The sequence below is a fragment of the Notamacropus eugenii genome, chromosome 2 (genome assembly GCF_028372415.1).
Source record: "Notamacropus eugenii isolate mMacEug1 chromosome 2, mMacEug1.pri_v2, whole genome shotgun sequence".
Taxonomy (NCBI): domain Eukaryota; kingdom Metazoa; phylum Chordata; class Mammalia; order Diprotodontia; family Macropodidae; genus Notamacropus; species Notamacropus eugenii.
In genome coordinates this window covers 362,858,863-362,886,251 of record NC_092873.1, presented here as the reverse complement: position 1 = coordinate 362,886,251, position 27,389 = coordinate 362,858,863, and the positions used below count along the sequence as shown (strand labels likewise).

The 27,389-nt window shown below is 36.3% G+C and overlaps 1 pseudogene; it reads left to right on the top strand.

Moving 5' to 3' along the window:
• The window catches only part of LOC140523071 (CCR4-NOT transcription complex subunit 10 pseudogene), a 92,907-nt pseudogene that overhangs the window by 40,696 nt on the left and 24,822 nt on the right, over positions 1-27,389 (top strand).

Here is a 27,389-nt window from a genome sequence, read left to right as displayed (position 1 = left end):
TCAATTCAATAGCTACTTATTAAATACATTATGGGCAAAAGAGTTAGGCCCAGGAGAATAAAGATATGATATAGAATACATCCTACAAATCAGTGTCATAGTTTTTTTTAATTAGACCTTAGTAAGCTCAATGTAGGCAGGTTCTATGTCATATTTTTATGCTTGTGCCTCTAGGCTGAGTAGTCTCAGACAAGAGTGTTGTGTCTGGGAACCAACCCCTTCCTTGAGGATGCTCATCTCTGCCCAAAAGTAAATGGTGGAGGAGAGACCAGAGCCACAGCTTGCACTTTTTCGTACATGGAAATTCATGCTGTGTTGTTTTGTTTTGTTTTGCACAACCCTGTTATAATAGTATTGCCAGTTACTGGGTAGCCCTCACAGAAATTGAGAGTTGTTATTGAGTAGCTGGATTGTATGTGTATGCCTGTCCAGTTATGTTCCTTGAGTGTGTGTATGTGTGTGTGTGTAGCAGGGGAGAAGGACAGAACCATGTCTCTTTGATGGCCTCTTTTTCCTTGTTCCTTTCAACTGAGACACTATCCCACAATGTGTAATAACTGACTTTGATAGACTTATCTCTTCTTAATAATGAAAGGATCCAATACAATTCAAAAGGACTCATGATGGAAAATGCTCCCCTCAACCAGAAAAAGAGCTATGGAGTCTGAATGCAGATTGAAGCATATTGTTTCCTCTTTCTCTGTCTCTTTTTTCCTCTTTTTGTTGTTTCTTCTATCTCATGGTTTCTCCTGTTGATTCTAATTCTTCTTTACAATATAGCTAACGTGAAAATGGGTTCAATATGAATATATACATAAAGGCTATATCAAATTATGTGCTGTTTTGGTATGGGAGGAGGAAAAAGATGGGGAGAAAAATTGGAACTCGAAATCCTATGGAAGTGAATGTTAAAAATTACCTATTAGTAAAGAAAAGAACTTAGAGGCTGTCAGTGTTCCTATCCATACCTCTTAACTAACATGGAAACAGGGCTTTAAGGAATTTTGAAGCAGGGTCCAAGAGCTGCTAACTTTTCTGCAGAGGTTAGCAATCTCTAAGTGTTGTCCTTAGTCTCTTCTTTTCCCTGTATGCTCTTTTGATTGCCTCATTTACTCCCATTTCTTCAACAGCTACCTCTATCTAAATGACACTCAGATCTGTCTAATTTCCTTGTCATCACTGAGCATAATTACAGATTTTCTGATGTGAGTGTCTATGTGGTACAGTGGATAGAATGTCAGGCCTGCAGTCAGGAAGACCTGAGTTTAAATCTGACCTCAGACAGCTGTGTGACCCAGGTAAATCATTTGACCCTATTTGTCTCAGTGTCCTTATTTGTAAAATAAGCTAGAGAAGGAAATGGCAAACTACTGCACTATCTTTATTAAAAAAAAAAATCCCAAATGGAATCAGACACGACTGAAACAACAGAACAATAATTTCCTGCTTTAAGTCTTAGATATGGGATCATTCACATCATAAATGTAGAGCCTGTAGAGACCTTGGAGGTCAGTGAGTCCAAACTCCTTATTTTTCAGATGAGGAAATAAAATTCATAAAGTTCAAGTGATTTCTTCAAGATGACACAGGTTCTAAGCAGTAGTGATGAGATTTAAACCCAGGTCCTCCGACTTAAAATCCAGGACAATTTACACTCTACTTTGCTTTCTCTAGATGTTGTGTGCACACCTCGAACTCAATCATGTCCAAATTGAGTTCATATAGACACAAATACACATAAAACCTATGGATCTCTTCCCAACTATCCTATTTGTGCTAAAGCATAAGCATCCTCCCAGCCACCCACATTCAAAATCTCAGAGTAATTTTTGCCTTTTCCCTTTCTTTCATCTCCACATTGAATCATTAGTCACATCCTTTACTGTTCCTTTTCAGAAACCTTTGATATCTCCCCATTAGTTCATAGAACAAAACACTAATTCCTTTTATGGGGGTGGCATTTAAGATCTTCCTTTTTTTTTTTCCAGATCAGAATAACTGAAGTGATATTTATTGTTCATGGATAGGTAAAGCCAATACAATGTATACATGACAATTCTAACCCAAGTAATCCACTTATTAGATGTCATTCCAATTAAATTATTAAAAAAAATATATTTCATGGACTTACAAAAAGCAATAACATTGGAAAGAACAAAAGGTCAGGAACAAAAAGTCGGGAACCGGGGGTGGGGGGGAAAGGAAAGGAGGTAGATTCAGCAGTATCAGACTTTAAACTATATTATAAGGCGAGAGCATTGTTGAAGTATAAAAAGGATAATTTTTAATATTTTAAATTAAAATTTTCTTGTGTGAATAAAACCTATGCAGCCAAGAGAGAAGGAATGCAGAAAATTGGGGAAAAAATTTTCATAAACAATCTCTCAGATAGGATATTACTGGGTTGGAATATTACTGTGGTGTAGGAAATGCTGAGCTAGTTGATTTCAAGAAACGTGGAAAGAACTGGATGTATAAAGGAAGATGCTATTCACTTTCAGTGAAAGTGATGACAGGAGGAAATAAGCATAGTACGACATGTGTGTGTATTTTATAGACAACTATGTATATATACTTAGGCTACAACTAAGCCTCTGTGTGTGTATGCATATATATAAATATATATATATATGTTTATATATGTGCATACTCACACACATATTTAATTGTAGCCTTCTTTAAGGGGAGGAGGAACATAAAGTAAAAAGTGCACAACAGACAACAAAAGAAAACCAAAAAAGAAGCAAAGAAAAGCTGAATAGCTTTGAAAACAATGTGGAGGATTTATTAAATAGGTTTTCTGGGAATGGAAATTTTTTTTGTTTCATATTGAATTCTTTCTCTCTTATGGTATGCTATATACATGGCAATATATATTATATATATATATATATAAATGTATATATTATACGTGTGTGTGTGTAATTTCTATTCTCATTTTGTATTTAATTTTAAAATATAAAAAATAAAACCAGTGGACCTTTTTTTAGAATAATATTTTAAATGCACGAAATAAAATACATAAGATTATTAAGGGAACTCATTATAGTAAAATATAGCTATATATTTTTTCTAGTTCACAGATCACCTGACAATGGTACTCACCTCTTGTAGATCGTTTACCTTCTACCTGTTTCACTTCCATAAAACATACACCTAACAATGGACAATTATCTTATAAATTCATTTGTTAATAATAACTGGGGCAAAGTACAAGAATCTGGATGAAGGGAATACAATTGTGGTTGGAGCAACAGTGGAGCAACCTGAATCTAATCCTGGCAGGTCACTTAATTTCCCTTGGCCTTAATTTCATCTATTCAATTCAATAAGCATTTTTAAGAACCTGTTATGTGACATGTATAATCCTAGACACTGAGGATAAACAGCAAAAGCAAAACACAGTTCCCATACTTAAAGAACTTACAATGGATTAGGCAAAATTAAGGAAATACAGACAATTAAATATAAAGTATATACAAGGGTGATAGGGTCTGGGATTCTAAATTAATTAGTATAGAGAATTTTTTTTCTACCAACACTTATTAGTAACTTAACTAAAATTTAGACCTGCCTAGGCCCTTGAAGATTTCTGTGACTTACCCTGAGTCATAAAGTCTGTGTCAGAGGCAGGATTTGAATCCAGGTCTTCTAACTTTGAAACCAGTTCTCTACTTACTATGTCATTTTGTCTCTTAAACATCAAAAAAAAAAAAATACAAGATAATTTCTAGGGGAGGAAGATAGCCACTAGTGACTTTAAGGATTTGGAAAGATTTCCTAAAAGGGATGCAATTTTAACTGATTTTTTAATAAAAATTGGAATTTTATCAAGTGAAGATAATGAACACAAAGGTCCCTTTCATTAAACTTCCATTCTCCTCTAGGATTCTATAAACTCAAGACTCATATTATCCACATAGCAAAATAGTAGCATTATTATTGTATAACACATTAAAGTCTATCCCATTGTTTTCTTTTATGAAGACAAAAAGATATCTTTTACTTCAAATAACCTTAATTTCCAAATATATCTCTGTCCCATTTTCTACCTAAAGTCAGGAAGGAAGGAAGGAAGGAAGGAAGGAAGGAAGGAAGGAAGGAAGGAAGGAAGGAAGGAAGGAAGGAAGGAAGGAAGGAAGGAAGGAAGGAAGAAGGCAAAATTTCATTGCAAGAGAAAATGACAAATTTGCAATAAATTTTTGAATTTAAGGTACATCATTTTTTAAAAATTATATTTTAAAATGAAGCAAATTTTAAAAAAAACATTAAAGGGTTAAAGAAAGTAGATTTCCAGGGGGACACTGAGTAATGTTTTTATAAAAGGAGGTAGTAGACAAAATAAGCTTGGGAGCCTCTGCTCTTCATCATCATTTCTTATGTCCTGAAGGATATGAACTAAATTAGTTCTTTTCTTCATACTATTCCAAAGTTGCTTCCAGAATGGTGAAGCCAATTTATAACTCCACCAACAGTGTATTTGTATACTGTATTGTATTGTATACTGTATTGTATACAATAGTATATACTATCTGTATTTCCACAACCTCTCCAAAATTGCCTATTTATACCTTTTATGATCTGTTTCAGTTTGTGTGAGGTGAAACCTCAAAGTTGTGGTGACTTGCATTTATCTTATTATTAACAATTCAGAGCAATACCACATATCAACCTATTGTTTTCAACTTCTATGAAGAGCCAATTAGTTACTGTTTCAGACTATTTTGCATAATTTTGTGTTCTGTTGCCAAATTATGCCATTTCTATCTCTACATCTCTAGCATCTGATTCCCTTTTGTCTATGATGCAGTATAGGCCCTCTTCATCTCTCACTTAGACTGATAGAATGGTATGGTCAATTAGTCTCCTTTTCTTCAGTCTTCTCCCCAGTCTAATCCATGCTCTGAAAATGCCAAAAAGATTTTTCTTTTTTTAATTTATTTTCAGTGTTCCACAATCACTACCATACAACTTAGATTTTTTTTCTTTCCCTCCCTCTCCTTCCCTTCCCCTCAGATCCCCACTCCCTCCCAAGATGGTATACAATTTTATAAAAGTTCTACACATACATTCCTATTAAACACATTTTAACCATAGACATGTTGTATAGAAGAATTAAAATGAATGGGAGAAATCATATAAGAAACCCAAATGTAACAGAAAAGAAAATGATACGCTACAATCTACGATTGAATTCCATAGTTCTTTCTCTGGATGTGGAAGGCATTTTGCCTTAAAAGACCATTGGGAATTTTTGAAGTCCTTGCATTGCAATGAAGTTCTATGTCTACCAGAAAAAAATCCTCCTACACCATGGTTGCTGTATACAAAGCTCTCCTGGTTCTGTTCCTTTCCTTCAGTATCAGATCATATAAGTCTTTTGAGACTAGTACCATGCTAAGCACTGGTGTTACAAAGGATGCAGGCAAAGCTAGATCCTGCCCTCAAGGTACTTATGTAGCAATGAAGGAGAGAATATGTAAATAGCTAGGTGCACAAAAGATATAGTTGGAGGTGATAGAAGATAATCTCATGTAGAAGGTTCCTGAAGTAGGCCTAGAAAGGGCCTTTGCAAAAGACAGGATGCAAGTTAAGTCTCAAAGGAAGTCAGAAAAATCAAGAGGTGAAGAAGAGTAGGGATATCATTCCAGACATGGGGGGGGCAACCAGTGAAAAGGTACATATTTGGGAGGTGGATTGTCATATTCTAGGAAGGGCAAGAAGACAAGTATCACTAGAGTGCAATGGAGGGAAATAAAGCTTTTAAAAAAGGGTAAGAAGGAATCAGGTTATGAAGGCTTTTAAAAGTCAAACAAAATTTCATATTTGATACTGGAGGTAATAGGGAGGCACTAGGGTTTATTGAGTGAGACCTTTACTTTAGGAAAATCATTTTGACAACCATCTAAATGATTAATTTGAGTGAGAAAAGACTCTCAAATGACATCACTGAAATGTTAATAGGAGGCTACATTGAGGTGATTTTTACGTGAAAGGAGAGAAGGGGAAATATAAAAGAGATTTTATGAAGGAGAAACAAGACTTGCCAACTTATTGGATATGTACAGAGAGTAAGAGAAATTGAATATGACACTAAAATTGTGACCTGAGGGACCAGGAGGATAGTGGTGGCCTTGACAATAATAAGCAAGTTTAGAAGAGAAAGATTTTGGGTGGCAAAATAATGACATGTTTTGGACATGCTGAACTTGAGATTCCTATAGGATATTAACTTTTGAGGTCCAAAAAGCAGCTGGTGATGCACATCTAGAGCTAAGGAGAAAATTTAGGACTGAATACATAGTTCCAGAAATCATCTTTACAGAGATGATCATTGGATTCATTGAAGCTGATGAAGTCACCAGCTGACACATTAGAGAGGGATAAGAAATACGGCCAAGAACAAACTCTTGGAGAACACCTTTGGTTAGTGTGCATGATCCTGATAAGGAACAAGCAAAACGGACTTAGAAGGAGAACAACTAAAGGAGAGCAGTGATATGAAAATGTGAAGAGGAGAGAGGAACCAAGAAAAGAGAGTAATCAACAGTGTCAAAAGAGAAGTCAAGAAGGATGAGGATTGAGGGAAAAATCATAAAAATTCAGTAATTAAGAAATAATGGATATCTCTGAAGAGTACAATTTCATTTGCATGATGAGGTTGGAAGCCAGACTGAAAAATATGTAAAATAGTGACAGGAAAGGAAATGGGGGAGGGGGGGCACTAGTTTTATATGCCATTCTCAAGGTGTTTAGCCAAGAAGTGTTGAAAGTTACAGGAAGAGGGTACAGAGGCAAGATGGTGGAGTGAGAGCAACTGCTCTTAGACAAACTCCTTCAGATACCTCTAAAAAGAGATTCTGATGGGATTTTGGAGGGGCAGAATCCAAAAGGAGATATATTGTGGCAGATCCACAACCCTGGAGAGACTGGAAGGTCGATGGGAATGATCCATTATGTGGGGCTAAAGAACACACAGTGCACAGGTTATACCTATAAAAGATATAAATTGCCCAGACTAATGGAAGAGAAAGCAGAATACTAAAATAATCCCATCTCAGAAAAAGAAATTGAACAAGCCATCAATGAACTCCCTAGGAAAAAATCTCTGGGGCCAGATGGATTTAAAAGTGAATTCTATCAAACATTTAAAGAACAATTAATTCCAATACTATATAGAATATTTGGAAAAATTGGGGAAGGAGTCCTCCTAAATTCTGTTTATGATACAAATATGATTCTGATACCTAAACCAGGAAGAGTCAAAATAGAGAAAGAAAATTGTAGACCAATTTATCTAATAAATATAGATGCAAAACTTTTAAATAAGTTTAGCAAAAAGAATACAGCAACTTATCATGAGAATAATACATTATGATCAGGTATGATTTATGCCAGGAATGCAGAGCTGGTTCAATTTTAGGAAAACTATTAGCATTATTGATCAAAGACATTTAGGCAACAAAGCAACAAAACTAACAGAAACTACATGATTATCTCAATAGACTCAGAAAAAGCTTTTGACAAAATACAACACCCTTTCCTATTGAAAACACTGGAGAACTAGAAATAAATGGAACTTTTCATAAAATAATAAGCAATATTGACCTAAAACCTTCAGCAAGCATTATATGCAATGGGGATAAACTAGATGCATTTCCAGTAAGATCAAGGGTGAAATAAGTTTGTCCACTATGACCATTGTTATTTAGTATGGTACTAGAAATGTTAGTTATAGGAATAAGAGAAGAAAAAAATTGAAGGAATTAGAATAGACAAAGAAGAAACTAATTTATAACTCTTTGCAGATGATATGATATTATACTTATAGAATCCCAGAGAATCAATTTAAAAACTACTTGAAAAAATAAACAACTTTGGCAAAGATGCAGGTTACAAAATAAACCCACACAAACCTTCTGCATTTCTATATATTACTAATAAAGCCCAACAGTAAGAGATAGAGAAATCACATTTAAAGCTAAGGTAGTCACTATAAAATATTTGGGAGTCAACCTGCCAAAACAAACCCAGGGACTATATGAACACAATTACAAAGCACTTTTCACACAAATAAAATCATATCTAAGTAAGTGGAAAAATATCAGTTGCTCATGGGTAGGCTGAGCCAATATAATAAAAATGACAATTCTGCATAAATTAATTTACATATGCAGTGCCATACCAATCAAACTACCAGATAATTATTTTCTAGAGCTAGAAAAAAGAAAATAAAAATTCTTCTGGAAGAAAAAAAGATCCAGAATATCAGGGGAACTAATGAAAAGAAATGCTAGGGAAATTGACCTACTCCTACCAGATCTCAAATTACATTATAAAACAGCAGTTATCAAAACTACTTGGTACTGGCTAAGAAACAGATGGGTAGACCAGCAGAATAGGTTAGGTACTCAAGATACATTAGCCCATGAATGTAGCAATCTGCTGTTTGATAAACCCAAGGACCCCAGCTTCTGGGATAAGAACTCACTGTTCGACAAAAATTGCTAGGAAAACTGAATAATAGTGTGGTGGAAACTGGGCATAGACCAATTCCTGACACCATACACAAGAATAAAGTCCAAATGGATGCATGATCTAGGTATAAATATTGATACTGTAAACAAATTAGGGGAACAAGGAATAATGTATTTATCAGATTTATGGAGAATGAAGAAATTTTTGACTAAACAAGAGATAGAAAACATTATGAAGTGCAAAATGGATAATTTTGATTACATTAAACTGAAAAGTTTTTGCACAACCAAATCAAATGCAACCAAGTTTAGGAGGGAAGCAGAAAACTGGGAAAGAATTTTTGTAACTTTTGTCTTTTATAAAGACCTCATTTCTAAAATATATAGAGAACTGAATCAAATGTACAAGAATACAAGTCATTCCCCAACTGATAAATGGAGAAAGGATATGAACAGGCATTTTTCAGAGGAAGAAATTAGAGGTATCTACAGCCATATGAAAAAATATTCTAAATCACTATTGATTAGAGAAATGGAAATCAAAACATCTCTGAGATACTACATCACACCTATCAGATTGGCTAACATGACAAAACAGGAAGATGATAAGTGCTGGAGAAGATGTGGATGAGTTGGAACACTAATTCATTGTTGGTGGAGCTGTGAGCTGATCCATCCATTCTGGAGAGCAATTTGGAACTATGTCCAAAGGGCCACAAAATTGTGCATACCCTTTGACCCAGCAATACTGCTTCTAGAACTGTATCCCCAAGAGATCACAGAAATGGGAAAGGGTCCCACATGTACAAAAATATTATAGCAGTTCTCTTTGTGGTGGCCAAAAACTGGAAATCAAGGGGATGCCTATCAATTGGGGAATGGCTGAATAAATTGTGGTATATGAATGTAATGGAATACTATTTTGCTATAAGAAATGATGAACAGGAAGACTTCAGAGAGGTCTAGAAAGTCTTATATGAACTGATACTGAGTGAAAGGAGCAGAACCAGGAGAACTATGTACACAGCAACAACAACAGTGTGCAAGAAATTTTTCTGATAGACTTAGTACTTCATTAGAATGCAAGAACTTAAAAAATTCCCAATAGACTCAAGGAAAAATGCCTCCAAATCCAGAGAAAGAATTATGGAATTTGATCACAGCATGACGCACAACATTTTCTTTTTTTATTAGGTTTTGTTTTGTTTTATGATTTCTCCCATTCATTTTAATTCTTCTGTGCAACATGACTAAGGTGAAAATGTATTTAATAGGAATGTATGTGTAGAACCTATATAAAATTGTATGTCATCTCAGGAAGGGAATGGGGAGGGAGTGGGAGGGAGGGGAAAAACTCTAAGACATATGGAAGTGATTATAGAACACTGAAAACAAATCAAATAATTTAATTAAAAAATAAAGTTGCAGAAAGAAAGCTGGCATCAATAGAAGTATCAAAGAAGAGAGTCATTCAAGGACTAGAGGGAAGAGAATGTTTAGAGGCTGTTAGTATGGATCCAGTAAATAGGGAACAATCTGTTGCATACGTACTCATTGTACCTTGATTCTGTTCCTTTTCACATACTCTGCTGAAGTCAAACTGGTCTCTTAAATATTCTTTCATGTCATCCTTCCCTCTCCTGCCTCCATGACTTGCACACACAATCATATGTAACTGGAATAATGTAGTCCCTATATATCACCTGATGAAATTATCTTCTTTCAAGGTCAAGTTTAGGTGCCACCTGTTCCACAAAGCTTTATCTGATGAATACAGATTAAAGGAAATCCCACCCCCCAAGCCATTCAGTGTTATTTTTTTTTTTTAATATCTCTTTGGATCTTAACATCCAGCCTTGGATAAAATATATTTTGTGTGTCTTATTCACTCCTACCATTAAATTGTATGGTCTTTATGGTTAGAGACAATCAATATTTTTCACATTTATAATTCCAGAATCTGATATGGTGTCTTGCACAGAAAACCGTTAGTTTTCTAATTAGTTTGCTGCAGAAAACTGAATAGAATTGTCCCCCAGCTCATAACATGAATGTCAGATGGAGGATTCCCCCTCCATTGATATGAAAGGCATTCTGTTGCCCTGTGGTAGTTGGAAGGGATGAGTTCCACTGGCAAGCTGGTTGAATTTCACAGGTCAGTTCAACAGGCATGACTAGCAGCAATTCACCACTGGGAGAGGGAGGGAAAGAAAAGACAAAACATAGAAGATCCCTAATCAATGTCCATGTCTTGCAAGATTCTGAGCGTTTTTTCCCTTGCCCAATGCTCATTACTTGCCCAAGCCTTGGCTCAATCTTTGTCAGTCCATCTAGGCATTTATTTAAGCATGGAAATCCAAATATGCAAATCAAAAGTTGATGAGACCAGACATTTACTGAAAATTAGTTTGTTCTGGATTGCTCCCTAGTTAGTACATAAGAGTCCAACCAGTAAGCTCAACATTCCACTGCCACAATAGTAATTTGGAAGAAATTAAAAGGAAACTCTAAGTAATGGTCCACTATAGATTAAAAATGGTTTCATTCTTTCCCGTTTTCTTTGTTTCTTTTTTCCACTGCTTCATTCTTTGTTGGTTTGGTTCTTTCTTCACTTCTTTCTTGCTGAATTGCTTTCTTTCAAAGTTAAAATTAAATAATAATAGTATTTATGTAGCATTTTAAGATTTTCAAAGTACTTTACCTCTGTTATCTCATTTAATTCTGACAGCTCTGAAAAGAAGGTACTTTTCTTGTCCCCATTTAACAGACGAAGAAACCAAGGTTGAGAAAGGTTAAATCAGTTGCTTAAAGCTACACAGCAAGTGTCTGAGACAGGATTAAAAATCAGAGCTTCTTGACCCCAAATCTAGTACTCAATCAACTATACTGCCCAGCTGCCTCTTCCATGTACCATTTTTATTCTTTAGGTGGAGAAGAAATAGGGAATCTGAATTTTCCTACCTTTAGAGAAGACCACTGCCTACATGTGAATCCAGAACAGGTGCTATGGAAAAGGTATAGAATTTGAAGTCAAACTGTATAAGTTCCTATCCTGCCCTGCTCTTCATTATCTTTGAAAACCTGGGCAAGTCATTTAATCTGTTCTTATTTTCTACACTTGTGGTTGCATTTAAATAATCTGAAAGTTTCCTCCCAACTCAAAGTCCATAATATGATTCTAAAAGGAAAAAAGTTTATTTAGTTCATAAATATCCAAGGTTATGGACTAATGCTAATTTTACTTCAAAAAAATTACTTAACTATAGTTCATTTGTGTCCAAATCTTGGTGACCACATTTGACATTTTCTTGGTAAAGATACTGGAGTGGTTTGCTATTTCCTTTTCCAGCTCATTTTACAGGTGAGGAAACTGAGACAAACAGGTTTCAGTGACTTTATAAGGACTGCAAAGCTAGGAAGTGTCTGAGGCCAGATTTGAACTCAGGGAGATGAGTTTTCCTGATGCCAGCTCCAGCACTCTATCCACTGTGCCACCTAACTGCCCAAATTATCAACCAGAATGTAATTACCCATTAGAACAAAAATCCTCTAATAATAAGTCATCTTCTTAAGAAGCCTAAGTATACAAAGGTTAAATTTCTTGGAGCAACAGTCAATCAGGTAGGGAGAAGTAAGTAATTAATACAGAATAAAAAATGAGTCAATAAGCAAAAAAAATGAACTAATCCTAGTAGGGACATTAATACCATGCAGCAATCTAGTAACACCAGCATATCTACTCAGTGTTCAGGACATCAGAGAATAAGTGTGACATAGTAGATAGTATGTTGAAACTGGTTACAGTAAGACCTTGGTTTTACTCTCTTGACACTTGTTATAGGAGGGGCAAGGTGCCATAGAGGATACTGGGAGGGATTCGGAATCAGAGAGACCTAAATGCAAATACCACCTGTGAAACTTACTATCCGTATTCATGGGCAAGTCTCTCAGCCTCAGTTTTATCATTTGTAAAAGGGGGATAATAAAACCTCTGTCTCACAGGGTTGTTTTGAAGCTCAGATGGCATGATGAATGCAAAGTGCTTTGCAAAGTGCTTTGCAAACTATAATGCATTATATAAATTCCACTTACTATTATCAAAATCTTGATCAGTTGTCTTTAGATCATATATTTAAAGATGGAAAGGATTGTAGAGGCAGTCTAATCCAGCCCTATCATTTTGCAACTGAAGAAACTAAGGCCCAGGTGTGTTAATCAATTTGTTCCAGGTCATATAGAAAATATAGGGTGGAATCTGGATTTGAATTTCTGAACCTTTATCCAGAACTCATTCAACTGTACTGCCTGTATTCTAAAGAGGTTTGTCATCCAGGGTTTTAGTCCCTTGGTCCCCAATCTAGGGACCAGGCAGGTTCAGTGACTGCCACTTATATGTGTTTTTCCTCCTTTAATGAGACTTGGAATGCCAACTCATAGTGTTAATTATGTTGTCATTAGTTTCTACATGGTAGGCCCTCAGGCAAAGCCCATTAAAGAGATGATTTCTGAGATGGCGCCAATCACATATCAAATTGTGTTTTTCATCAAATTTCAATGAAACATCAAGCCAAAGGCAGGACAGATGTCACCCTCACAGAATAATTTATGGGTCTTTTTTTTAGGTGCACTGCATTGTATAATGTGCCTATTAGTAATATTCAAACATTCAGATTATCTGGCTGATGGTCTGTCTGATGATTTGTACCAGCAAGCTTAGATAAACTTATATCACAGTTAGAATAAAGAAGTGAGAGGAAGTGAGAGGAACTGATGATAACAAATGACAGGATATAATGAATATGCCACCCACATGGTAAGGAAGTCAGCCTAACTGAAGCAGACTTTCAGAGAGGCAGAAAAACAGAAACAGACAGAGACCTAGAGAGAGAGACAGAGACAAAGATAGAGACAGAGACAGACACAAAGACAGAGACAGAATAGGAAAGAGGTAATAACATATGTCATGCATGTCAAACCATCACCCCCCTCCCCTGGACCCAGAATCCAAGAGCACTATCCACCAAATACCAACTTTGGTACTACCCTGGCTCCTGTATCCATTTCTCAGGGGAGAAACCCTTATGAAGTTTTGACTTGTCAACTATTTCTGCAGGTCCTGCAGCCCTTCACTTCCTCAGCAGTCACAGATACAAAGGACATCAAAAAGAAAGTCCACACCTCAAAATCTTTGGCACTGTCAAATGGATCAATATCAAAAACATAGTTTTGTCCATGGAAATGACATTAAAGGAAGGGCAATGCCAGCTACCTTGCAGCTGCACCCTAAGGGCCCTAAGGCTTTTCCTTCTTATTTGCAACTGAAATCTCCTATATGTGTTGACTTTGCCTATTAGAATGTGAGTTCCCTGAGAGAAAAGATAGCTCTACTTTTCTATTTGTATCCCCAGCATGTAGCACAGTACTTGGCATCTGGTATGCATTGAATAAATCCTTGCTTTTCCATTCATTCAATTATTCCATGAAGTGTTTCCTGGTTTTTTCCAAATATTACTTTTATCGCTATCAAACTACTTTATGTTTAGCTAACTTTGTATTTCTTCTTTTTGTTATAGTTATTTATTCTGTATATACTATCATAAATGATATACATTAATATATGATATATTGTGTACATCATATTTATTCGTACATACTTATATATGCTATCCTCTCTCACATTAGGATGTAAGCTCCTTGAAAGTAATGACTGTTTAATTATTTTATTCGTATGCTCAGGACTTAGTGGAGCGTTTCTCACATAGTATGCATTTAATAAATGCTTGCTTTTCCATTCATTCATTCATTCATCCATTACCTGAAGTTTTTCCTGATTCCTCTGTTAATACTCTCACTATCAAACTACCTTATATTTAGTTAACTCTGTATATGTACACATACACATATATGTATATGTACATATGCACACTTACAGATGTCCTTCTCTCCCCCACTCAAATGTAAGCCCCTTGAGAGTAAGGACTGTTTAATTCTTTTCATTTGTATCTCTAGTGCCTAGCCCAGAGGATAGATAGGTGGCACAACTTCCAAACCTGGAGTCAAGAAGACTCATCTTCCTGAATTCAAATCTGTCCTCAGATATTTCCTGGTTGTGTGACCCTGGACAAATCACTTAACCATGTTTGCCTCAGTTTCCTCACCTATAAAATGAATTGCAAAAGGAAATGGCAAACTACTCCAGTATTTTTCCCAGGTCTACTTCAAATGGGGTCACAAAGATTCAAATCCAACTAAAAAGTAACAATAAAATAACAAGCCCAGTGACCAGAATATATCAAGATTGGGGCTTTCTGAACAGGCATATCCACTGAAACGGACCCATTTAGCAATACTGTCACTTGGATAATTTGTTGCTTCTTCTTCCTATCACTTTGTTTGAGTTCTTTCACCCCTCTTACCTTTTCTGTCACTGTTCTGGTCCCTCAGAGAAGGTGACTCAGGTATTCTAAACAACAAGCAAGTCTCATGCTCATAAAAATTCATGTAGTGTTAAAAATGCAACACTAAAATCTTTGCTCAAGGTCCATTAAAATGGACAGATCATCTGCTTTCCATTAACTTGCTTCAAAAGGGCTGGTTAGTTCTGTGAGAGGGGAAAATGATATTATCAAATCTGTGTGGCTCTCTCCAGAGGAAAATGAGTAAAATTTGTTCAAAAAGGGATGAAAAGAAGATCATAGCTATTACATTTCCTGTACAAGTTAGTATATCCTCAGTGCTATGATATTACCTGCATCCCTCCCTCCTTCTTTCCCTCTTCAAAGTTCTTTCTGACCCTCTTACTCATGATCCCATTCCACATTGCTAAAAGAATACATCTTTCAAAATCCAGATGGATTCCAGGTCTACCAATCACCTCCACTAGTTACTAATCCAGGAATATTACCCTAAACAGGACACTTACGAAGTTGTCACAAAGGAGTCTTAAGACACAAGAAATCCAGAAGCAAATGCAGGTGTTCAGAGGAGCCTAAAACACGTCTAAGAGATTATAGTGATCATTTCAGAAGGGGGCATTGGCAAAGAGCAACACAAGGGCAAAGATGACAAGATAATGGCTTTTCATTTTTGTCTTGGTATACCCAGTGCCTGACATGTAGTAGGCACTAAATAAATGCTAATTGATGGATTGACTGTCTGTACTGGGAGACCACAGTGTGCATGTAGGGAAGGAATGATTCTTTAGGAGCAAGATTTGCTTATAAACAACTTACACATAGACTCAGAGATTTAGAACTAAAAGGGAAGGGGGAAAGAACTTGGATAGTATCTACTATGTGCCAGATACTGTGCTAAGCACTTTAAAAATATAATCTCATTTAATCCTCACAATAATGCTGCTATGTAAATGTTGTTATTATCCCCATTTTATACTGAAGGAAATTGAGGCAAACTGAAGTTAAGTGACTTGTACAGGATCAAGCAGCTAGCAGTATCTGAGGCTGGATTTGAACTCACAACTTCCTGATTCCAGGCCCACGCTCTATCCACTGAACCACTTAGCTGTCTTATGGGGAAAGATTAGAAGTTATGTCACAGGTCTTCTGGTCTAAACCTCTTATTTTTATAAATTAGGAATGAAGGTTCAGAGAGTGTAAATGATTACTTCCAGGTGACATCGGTGGTTAATGTCAGAGGCAGAGTTCAAACCCAAGTCTTTGACTCTAACACCACAACATTATAGTGAATAAATACATGGGGATAATATATATGTGATGTTTTTACTTAAGTAATGATGAGTTTTTTTTTTATATATTCCCTGAAGATTAAGAAATATTGTATTTACTAGAATCTGAATGAATTCTTAAAACTATTAGTTTTAAGTGGGGGGAAAAATTGGTCCAAGGACAAAATATTTCTGCCTGCAATCACCTATAAAGAACTGAAGGACTACTCTCTCATTATATATTCCTGGCCTCCTACTTAGTTGGAAAATTGGAACTATACAAATGGACTCCTTTGCCTAGGCTGGTGGCACACATTGGCCTGACCTGTCCTACCACTCCTTTTCAAGTAGCAGGAAAGAATTACAAGGATAACTAAGATGAGTTACTTCCCAGTCAATTTCTTCTTAAATAAAAATCAAGAAGATTTCAGGAAAGCTCCCTATACAAATAATCAGACCCTTTAGGAGCCCACTGCCCATGCAACTAAAGTAATCTTTGGAAATAACCATTCCCAAACAGAGGACAGCTTTGACTCCTGAAAGTCGATAAAGGAAGAATTCAGCCTTGTAAGCAAGCATGCACCCACTCATCCCTGCAATGAAGGCCCAGTGTGGGAAATTCAAGGAGGAAAAGGTGATTAGGGAGTTTACCTTATTTACAAAGTATTCAGGAATAGAATGAGAGCAGGACAGAGAAAAGAGGGAAGTGGGATCAGTTTTGTAACATGATTTACTAACACTAACAAGAAGAGAGAGTGCTACAGATTGTAAAGAGAGCTGCTCTGCAAGAGCTAAATCATTTTTATTGTTTTCCTTAAAGGTAAAATTGACTAAAAAGGGGGTGGAGCTGCTGAAAGAAAAATCAATATTTTGGTACCTAATATAAGTAGCTATGTAGGATGTCCCAAAAGTCTTGGTGCAGTTGTCAGCCATGGACCCATAACAAAATTGTGCCAAGACATTGGGAGGGGTACCTGAACCCCCCATTTGCCAGTCCTCATCAAGGACACCCCATATTATAATTTCTTAGGAGGTTCAAATGGCACATTGTAGGGCAAGTACTTTGCTAACTTTTTTTTAACTATATAAATTCCAGTTGTTATTATTGATGTTATTATTAGGAGTAGAAGAAACATGGCCAGTTATCATTGGATAATAGACAGAGCTAGGAATGATCTTTGAAGGGAATATCCATTTATATGGTATCTACTATGTACCAGGCACTGCACTTTGCAAATATCATCTAGCTTGATTCTCACAACAACCCTGTGAGGTAGATATTATTAATATTCTCATTCTGCATTTGAGAAACATGAGGCAGACAGAAGTTAAGTGACTTGCTCTAGGATACAAGTTAATGAGTTTGTGAGGTCATATTTGAACTACATCTTCCTGACTCCAGGTCCAGCGCTCCAGCCACTGCCCTGTCAGCTGCCTCTAGAGGTCAGGTAATCCAGTCCTTATTTAACAGAAAATATCAGAGCCCAAGGAAGAAAAGGCAATGAAAGGGAATAAGCATTTATTATGAATTTACTATGTGCCAGTCACTATGTTAAGCACTTTACAAATATTATTTCATTTGATCCTCACAATGACCCTATAAAGTAGGAGCTATTAAGGGTTTCATTTGACAAATGAAGGGACTGAGGTAGACAGAGGTTACAAGATGGCCTGTCCAAGGTCAGACAGCTGATAAGCCTCTGAGACTGGATTCAAACCCAGGTTTTTCTGACTTCATTTCCAGTGTTTTATCCACTACATCATCTCACTCTTTAAGCAGTTTCCCCAGCCTCATAGTTAATATGTTACAGAGCCAGGATTTGATAATAGAATATGCCTTTATGTATATGTATGCATGTATGTGAAGAAACCAGGTGGATAACTGATGATAGAAAGTTGGATAGACCTGGGTTTAAGTATTGCTTTTTCCGGTACTGGTGGTGTAACCATGGGCAAGCCATTTAGCTTCTCAGTGGACATAGAAAACTCTCTAAATTGCATAGAAAGTACAAAGAATTGCATTGGCAAATAAATTCCTCAACAGGAGTTCCCCACACTAATGAAAGCACAAATGTGAGCCAAATACACACACACACACACACACACACACACACACACATTAACACTAAGAAGAAGAGAGTGCTATAAAATCTATAGAATATATTGGGCACCTATTCTGCAAGAGATGAATAATTTTTATTATTTATCTTACTCTCTTTGTGCCTCCGTTCTCCTGTATAAAATGAAGGAGCTCAGAATAGACCTGTAGGGTCCCTTCTAGTACTACATCTATGAAACTATACTTACCATTACTCTTTTCAATAAAAAGCTAAACAGAAATCATCGTTTGATTTTGCTATTTTTGCTCATTGTTCTTCCTAGTTCTGCTAATCAACTGACTGGATGTAGGAATAAAACCCCTTCATCTTGAACAATTTCATCATTGCTGCCCTCAAGTACTGCTAAGTAGCAAATAGCAAGATGAGATTTCTAAAAATAGAGTTCAGAGATATAACCAGTTTCTTAACAATGAAGTGATACACATATCAATACATAAAGCCCAGTTTCATTAACCTTCTGATAGCATATTCAATTCCATTCACAAAAAGGGGCAACTGTGGCCCTGTCCTTGGTGCTGAAGAAAACCAAGATTTAAAAAATAAAAACCAGTCTCTGCCTTTGGGGAACTTAAGAGCTTAATCAATTCAATTCAACTCAACAAATAACCTTAAGATTTCACCTCACACCTATAAAAATTGGCAAAGATGACAAAAATGGGCATTGTTAATAAAGAAGGGGATGTAAAAAGATATGTACACTGGTGCATTATTAGTGCAACCCGAGTTTCACTATTCAATATTTGGAGGAAACTCTGTAAAGTGAAAAAACTCCCTTTATCAACACTAAATAGTGCCAAGACATTTTGGACACCCATATAATAGCTTCTTATGAGGTTCAAATGGCATTTTTTAGGGCAAACATTTTGCTAAGTTTAATGAACGATATAAATTCCAGTTATTATTAGTGTTATTATTGTTCATGTTATTATTGATATTAATATTAGTAGTAGAAGAAACATGGCCAGTTATCATTAGATTATCATTGGATAATAGATAGAACCTCCCTTAATCAACAAAGATAAGTCATTGTCATTCAACTTGTAATCTAAGAGAGTTGTTTAGAACACTGAAAGTTTAAACTTATCCATAGTCATATAGTATCAGAAGTGACTGGACTTCAAGTTACCCCAACTCTGAGATATGCCCATTATGTAGTATCTGATGATGAGGTGACCCTTCCCTTTTCCAGTGCCTATGCCTCCATATGTATTTCTGATCTTATCATCTTCCATCTTCACTAATTCATTGTCCCCACAATCACTACTTTCCATTCCAATTTTTAATCTTTTCCTATTTACTAATCCCTTCGCTACTGCCTATAAATATGTCCAAGACTCTCTCATTAAAAAAAATAATTTATGTGGAGCCTACTAGTCCTTCTATATTTCTACTGTATATGTCTTTATCTTTATTCAGAAAAACTTCTCCAAAAAAGAAGTTTACAAAGATTTTTCCTCATACTTATTTCTTAACCCGTTGAAATCTGACTTCAGATCTCATCATTCAACTGAAACTGTTCTGTCCAATGTTATCAACAATTTCTTAATTGCTATTTATTTGTTGTTGCTGTTGTTGTTCATCCTTTGTTTTCAAAAAGGACCAATGACATCATGGCATAACAGATTTTATTTTGATTTACAAGTGAGCTGTATATAAGTGAGGCAGACTTGTGCAAATTTATCAGCTTCACTCTCTCTTTCAGAATCCAGGTCAAGTGGCAAGACAAGAATCAAGACAAATGGCAGTGGCCCAGGATACAAGTATGACCTTAGTATCATCAATGTTTGACCAAGTTTGTATTCTCAGCAGAACACAGTGCCTAGGATTTAGTAACAAATTAATAAATGCTTGATAACTTAGCTATTTTTATTTCTTTCAAATCACCACCCTCTTCTAGTTATCAACATCTGTTTTCCTCAAATCCATTGTCTCAGTTAATTCCCATCCAACTAGCTGCCAAATCTTGTCATTTCTACGATCACATCTCTTGAATCTGTCCCTTTCTTTCTATCTATATAGTCATCACCATAGGTTCTAGCTGTCATTACCTCTAGCCTAGAGTATTACAACAGTACCTTTATTAGCCTCCCTGGTTCAAGTCAGAACCCACCACAGCATTACATGCTGTTTAAATTTGGCTCAGTCCAGCTCTTTTAAATTAAAAAATCCAATTAAAAGCTGCTTTAATAATTAGACATTAAAAGAGAACAATCCAACAATTAAAAAGGATTTACATTGTAGCTACCCTTCTGCAGGCTCTCCAGGTTAGGAAGTCAAGGAAAAGATTTGCTATCAACTGAAGCTCCAGATAAAGTCTCAGCTATCTTTACCTGACCCCACCCCATCCAATACTAACACTATTATAGGGTAAGCCATTAGCTGAGCTCAGGTACAGGGTGGAGGAGGGTCTGTGGCCACAATTACAATGACCCCAGGAGCCACCCAAGCACTTAACACAACAACCCATCCTCTCTATAGCAGCTGTTAGAATTCTCCAAAAGTCCAGATTTGACTCTAATACTCTTCTACTCAATAAAACTCAATACTCCCAGTTACTTCTAGGATCTAATATAAACTCATCTTTTTGGCATTTAAAGCCATTCCCAATCTGGCTCCATCCACCTTTCCAGACTAACTATACATTATTCTCCATACTCCCTATGATCCAGCTAAACTGGCTATCTTACCATTCTTCTTAAACAGAGATTTCCCATCTCTATACATTTGCAGTGACTGTTTCAATATGCCTAGGATGCCTTCCCTTCTTACCTATGCTTCTTATAATCCTTAGTCTCCTTTAAGACTCAGTTCAAATACCACTTTCTGTGCAAGTGCTTAGTGCTGCTAGTCAGTGCCTTCATTCCTTCTAATTCCCAAGTCACTTTGTACATATTTTGTATACACCTAATCATGTATATGTTGAATCCCAAAGAGAATATAATCCAGTTGAAGGAAAGAATTTTTACCATTTTCTTTTTTCCCCACACTTAACTCAGTGCCTGACACATAGCAGACAATTAATAAATGCTTGATAATTGGTTAATTAATATGGATGACTTGATAGGTGCTACTTATTAACCTGGAAGAAAAGAACATGAGGCAGACTCAAAATGGCATGAAGAGCTATTATAGCAACAGGGAAGCTCAACAAAGAAACACAGAAGAAACTGCCTTGAAAATACCTATGAACCAAGCCTCAAAGAGAAAGAGAATATGGTAGGGGAGGGAAGAGCATGGTGTAAGTTGAAATCTAAAAAAAAAATAAATCTTCAGAATGCCATGCAGAGATCAAGCTAAAGACTTCACCCAGATAAACATCCAGAGGACACAGCAAGAGCCATGGAACAGGTTGGGCAGTGTCCTACAAGCTTGGCCAAGTTAAGAAGCCATGCAGAGTTCAATTCAAAGATTTCACCTGGATAAACACAAATCTAGAGGCAAAGGCAAGAGTCAAGAAACAGCAACATTCTAATGCTTGTGCAAATAAGTAATGAGTAGAATGATAATGCTAGGAAAGCTCCTACATAAAACACCTGGACCAATATAAGACCCAGGGAAGGCACCTGAGGGGCTGAAACTGAGGACACAGGCAGAAGGTCAAGCCTTTTATTCTCTGGATCTAGACCAGGGGTGGGGAACCTGTGGTCTCAAGGCTCCATGTGGCCCTCTAGGTCCTCACGTGCAGCCCTTTGACTGAATCCAATCCTTTTATTAAGAGGATTTGTTCTGTGAAGTTTAGATTCAGTCTAAGGGTCATACTTGAGGACCTAGAGGGCCTCATGTAGCCTTGAGGTCAGAGGTTCATCATCCCTGATCTAGATGGGAGTATTTGGGATGCATAAAGACCCAGATGGAAGAAATGAGATGAGTGAGAATACTTATGGCAGATGACCACAATCTCAGTAGCAATAGCAGTAGCAGAAGCAACAGCAATAATAGCAGTTGTTTTTCATGTTGTAGTAAAATGAGTAAAGCACTATGGAATTTGGAGTGAATTCAATCAATGCAGCTCAGGAGAAGATAGATGGGGTGAGCCACATTTGGGTATTATCACAAGGGAACTGGAAGGTTAAGAAGGTAAGGACTGCAAGTGTGAAGGAAAGTTCTTTGTTGAAATGATAGATTATGGGGAAAAGACCATGAAGAGAAGGAAATGAGACCAGAATAGTTCAGGGATTGAGAGTACAAGGAGGAAGAGAGGGATGGGAGGTGATGGTGGGGTTAAAGGTTTGACAGTAAGGAGAAAGGACAGAAGAAGATTATAATTCCACAGGGAAATTTCTGAGTTCACACTCTGCATGAAATAGAGTTGTTTGCAGTGATGATTAGGTCTAAGATGTATTCTATGATTTTCTGAAGTCAAGTAAAGATGAAGATGATACATGGACATTGGGCAGGTAAGTGACACAGTAGATTGAGATCCAGACCTATGGTCAGGAAGACCTGAATTCAAATCAGGCCTCACACATTTACTAGCTGTTTGACCATTGACAAGTCATTTAACCCGTTTGCCTCAGTTTCTTCACCTGTAAAATGAGGCGGAGTAGGACATGGCAAACCCCTCCAGTCTCTTTGCTGAGAAAATCCCAAGTGGAATCACAAAAGATCAGATATGAAATGACTAAACAATAGAAAATATTTTGAAAAATCACTTCTTAAAAGTTATCTTCCTTTAAGTCCCAGTTAAATCCAATTTTTACAGGACTCCTCTACTAATTAATTATAGTACCTTCCCTCCATTGATTATTTCCTATTTAGACTGTATATAGTTTGATATATCTATATCTATCTATCTACATATATATATATATGTGTGTGTGTGTGTTTGTATATTGTCTCTCTCAGTAGATTGTAAGCTCTATGAGAGCAAGGATTGTCTTTTGCCTTTTTTTGTATTTCCAGTGCTTAACATAGCATGTGGTTCCTGGTAGGCACTTAGTAAATGTTGATTGATTGACTGATTTCATTTGTTCCTGTCAACAAATCAGCCTTCTACATGAAGGTACAAACTCATTCTATTATAATATTTCCTACAAAACAAGGATAATAATAGCACATACATCTCAGAGTTGTAATGAGAATCAAGGGGAGAATATAATTATTTGCAAACTTTTAAGTGTTATATGAGTGTTAGTCACTATTATTATTAGTATTATCAGCTTCATTTCTGTTGTAGCTGTATCTTCCAGAATAATTCAGCTGTACTTTATCATCCAGTGAGAGAAATTTTTACATATATACCTATATTTGTGTATACCCACATATAATGTATGTATGTATGTAAAAAAAGTACCTGAAGAAGAATGGTGTTGAGCTCCTTAGTTCATAGATTCATAGATTTAGAACAGTTCTTAATCTTTTTGCAGGCATGAATTCATGCTTGTGTGTGTGTGTGTGTCTTTGTGCATTTGTGTGTGTGTAGATCCCTTGGACAACCTGGTGAAGACTGTGGAGCTGTTCTCAGAATAATCTCCTTAATGCATAAAATAAAATAAATAGAATTACAAAGGAAACCAACTATTATGAAATTATCAATGTTTTAAAATTTTCTTGCATAATAATGAGTGATTAACACATAAAATAATGACATATTTTAAATAGGGAAGCTAAAATTAAATTTATTTTAAGATACAATAGGAATGCTGTTGTTGCTTAGATTGCACAAGAACATTAAACTATGGGGTGCTCTTTAACAAGGCAAGGTGTGCTATGTTGGACGTTCAATAGGCTTTGAACTAATACTACTGTCGTTTCTTTCCTACATTCAAGATTGAAGGAAATGTTAAAAATCAGCATAATATTCGTAAAAATAAAGATGAATTTTTTTCTAAGTTAATCAAAAGGATTGGACCCATCTGCTGGACCTTCTCCATGGACTCTAGGTTAAAGACTTTGTTGTAGAGCTGAAAGGTTTGTTTTTGCAGGGATATTGTCTTTTTTTCCCCTTCCAAACCTTTTTCTTCTAACACTTTGGACAGTGTCTTACAACTAGAAGTTATATGTGCCTCTGTTTTCAATGTTGAATGAAGACAGTGTTGACAAGACTAACAGCCTTGTTCTAAGGGAGTTTTATAGAGTTCTGCAGTTCTGAGCATAGGTGCAAAGATTTTCAGCCTGAAGTTTCTAATAGCTTTCATAGCAGTTACATGAATGTAAAAAGTTTCAGTCATTTTAAAGCTAACACTTCAGGCCAACAAAATCAGACGAAGCCTTCTGTTAGATTCCATTTGCACAATTCAGAGGCAACCTTATTTGGAATTTAAATTTAAGGAGTCAGGAAAGAAACACTTTTTTTTTCATTTTCACCTATAATTTGTGTTTTCTTAATGGTCATCTGTCAAGTGTTGCTGCTTCTCTTTTTTAATTCCTTGCATATTAATTTAATAGTATTGATTGAACCAATGTTGAATGGTGCAGAATTTTGCTTTTAAATTTGTCTTCAAAATGATTCTTAGCCAAATCTGTCACTTTTTCCTACTTCATAATATGAGAGAATTTATTTTTTCTCAAGTGTTGGCTTATTTGGCAAGGCCCTATTGTGCCTAACAGAATTCCCAGGAGGGAGTTCTGCAGTCACAGAATAGCATAACACTTGACAAGGCATTTTCAAGCTCATGTACAATATCTTTCTGCCAGTTGGTCCCACTAATCAAGATTTGAGAGGAAGGAGTGGGAAGTTATTTAAATATATGTAGTCTAACTTTAAGAACCAAAGCTGGGCCTAAGGAGCTAGGGCCCACCCCTAGCTCCTAGCTCGGTATCCACCACTTTTCCACTAGGTACTCCCCTGTCCTGAACCCACAAGCAAATCAAAACCAGAATGATTTTGAGGGATTCTGACCTCCAATGACAGCAAAAGTAGGCCCCATTTTGTCATACTCTTTCATTCATCATACATGCCATCCAGGGGTGTTCTGATAAATATTAAACAACAGACTCTTTGAAAAGAAATAGTACCAATGATACTGCTAAACAATAACCTGCATTATTAACATTTCTCTATCACTTTCTTAAGTCTAAATAATCAACAAAGCAATAAATCAAGTGCTGTTCATGTTTGCTGATTTCTGAGGTGTAGGATGCTCAAACTGAACAATTTAACAATCTTGTCAGGAACCTAATGCTATTTCCAGCATACTCTTGCTCCTGCATCAGGAATCCTGGGGGAAAATTAAGTTTTGACTTCTGTATAGTCCAAGAATTCTTAACCTGGGACCAATGAACCACTAATGGGCCTGCGAATGGAATTCAAAGGACCTTTCAACTTGGTTGGGAAAAGGAATTTTGGTGTTTCAATATAATCTGCTTTTTTATAATCCTAAAAGTTTTACTTTATGCATTTAAAAATACATTTCTGAGAAGGGGTCTAGAGGCTTCACCTGACTGCCAAATGGGCCTGTGAATCAAAACAGCTTACAAACCCCTGATCTAGGAACTCCTCAAAAGGAAAATACTTTTTGTGCCAAGTCAATCATGTATGAGATAGATATTTATTCCTTATACTCAAAGAAAAGCTAAAAAGCGTGGAAGACTCAGACCATGCACTACTAGAATTAGTGAAAGCAGGATTCAGCACCTTAATATATAATCCCTGTTACAATCTATCAAAAAAACCCACTTAATTTATCCATATCAAGACATGAAGCAGTGTGCATGTTTGCTGATTGTGCATTTCACATTTCATTCTTCCTCTGTACCAACTCCCTTAAGATCCATGTTTCCTTTTTCAATTATCAAACATTTATTTCCTCCCTACTTCTTCCCCCTGGCCTTAACAGAAAAATAAAGGAAAGGAAAGAAAAAAAAAAAAAAACCAACACCTTTGAAACAAGTAATCACGTTCAAGCAAAACAAATCTCCATATCAAAATCCATGTCTTCTGGTAAGTCTGGCTAATGAGGTAGGCTCCTTCTATTCCATTCTCCAAAGCAGAAGCTTCCCTTACAACCAGTCAGCTCCCTTCATTGGCCTTCAGATCTCTTGACCTTTCCAACTCCTAGAACTGATTCCAAATCCATACAAGTCCATCACAAGAATAGTCTTCACTGACTTAGGAAAAGAAATAAAAAACAGAAAAAGCAAGTATTCCCTTCTATGTTCATGAGCTCTGAAAACTCTTTATCTGATTTTTTTTTTTTGCAATTGCATCTTTCCCTCTGCCTAGAGTTGCCAAGACCTGTTCTTCACCCTTGCCCAGTCTGAATTTCAGTCCTTTTGACCCTCGGTTATTTCACAGGACATTACTCCCTGCACTGACTACACTCTCTCCATTCCATATATCAACCCCCTGGTAAATTGGTTCAACTCTGCACAGTCTTCTGCATAGGAATCCTTTTTTACCTTTATCCAATTGTTGATCACTTCTTGTCAAATCCCAATCTTGAATTATGCCCATTATTCCCTTCTTTCTTTTCTCTTCACATGATATTGCATGGAATTGGACAAAAATCGAGAAATCACAATTGGATCCACTACGAATTTCTTACATAATTGCAGCAGGGTAAACATTTATATTCCTCTTATCAATTTGCTATCCCTCTCACTATTTTTTTAACCTTACTCAAGGTTCCTATGGCACCATTTTCTCTCTTAGCTGATGACTGTGTCCCATGCACACATATGCACACACATACTGAGGCCATTTGCCAAGAGCTCTAACTTCTCCCCCTTACCCTAATGTTATATCACTCAAACTTCTGTTTCCACTATCTCTTCCTACACTTCCTATCTTACATGAAGAGAAGACCCCTTTTCTTGCCAAGACAAATCTCTCTACATATTCCCTTGATCCATTCCCCTCCTGTCTTCTTCAAAAGATTTTCTGCTCTATCAACCCCACTCTCACCCTAATTTTCTATCTCGATGACATTTTTACTCTTAAAATAAAACTTATTTCTTCAAACCACAGTAGCTATCACCCTACAGCTTTCTTTCCTTCTATTGATTAAACTCCTTGAAAAAATCCTCTGCAATCAGTGTTTTCTCAACCTCAGTCATTAGTTTCTAAATCCCTGAAATCCGGCTTCCAACCTTATCTTTCAACTAAATCTGTCTTTTCTAAATTTACCTATGATAATTTAATTGCCAAATTTAATGGCCTTTTGGTGG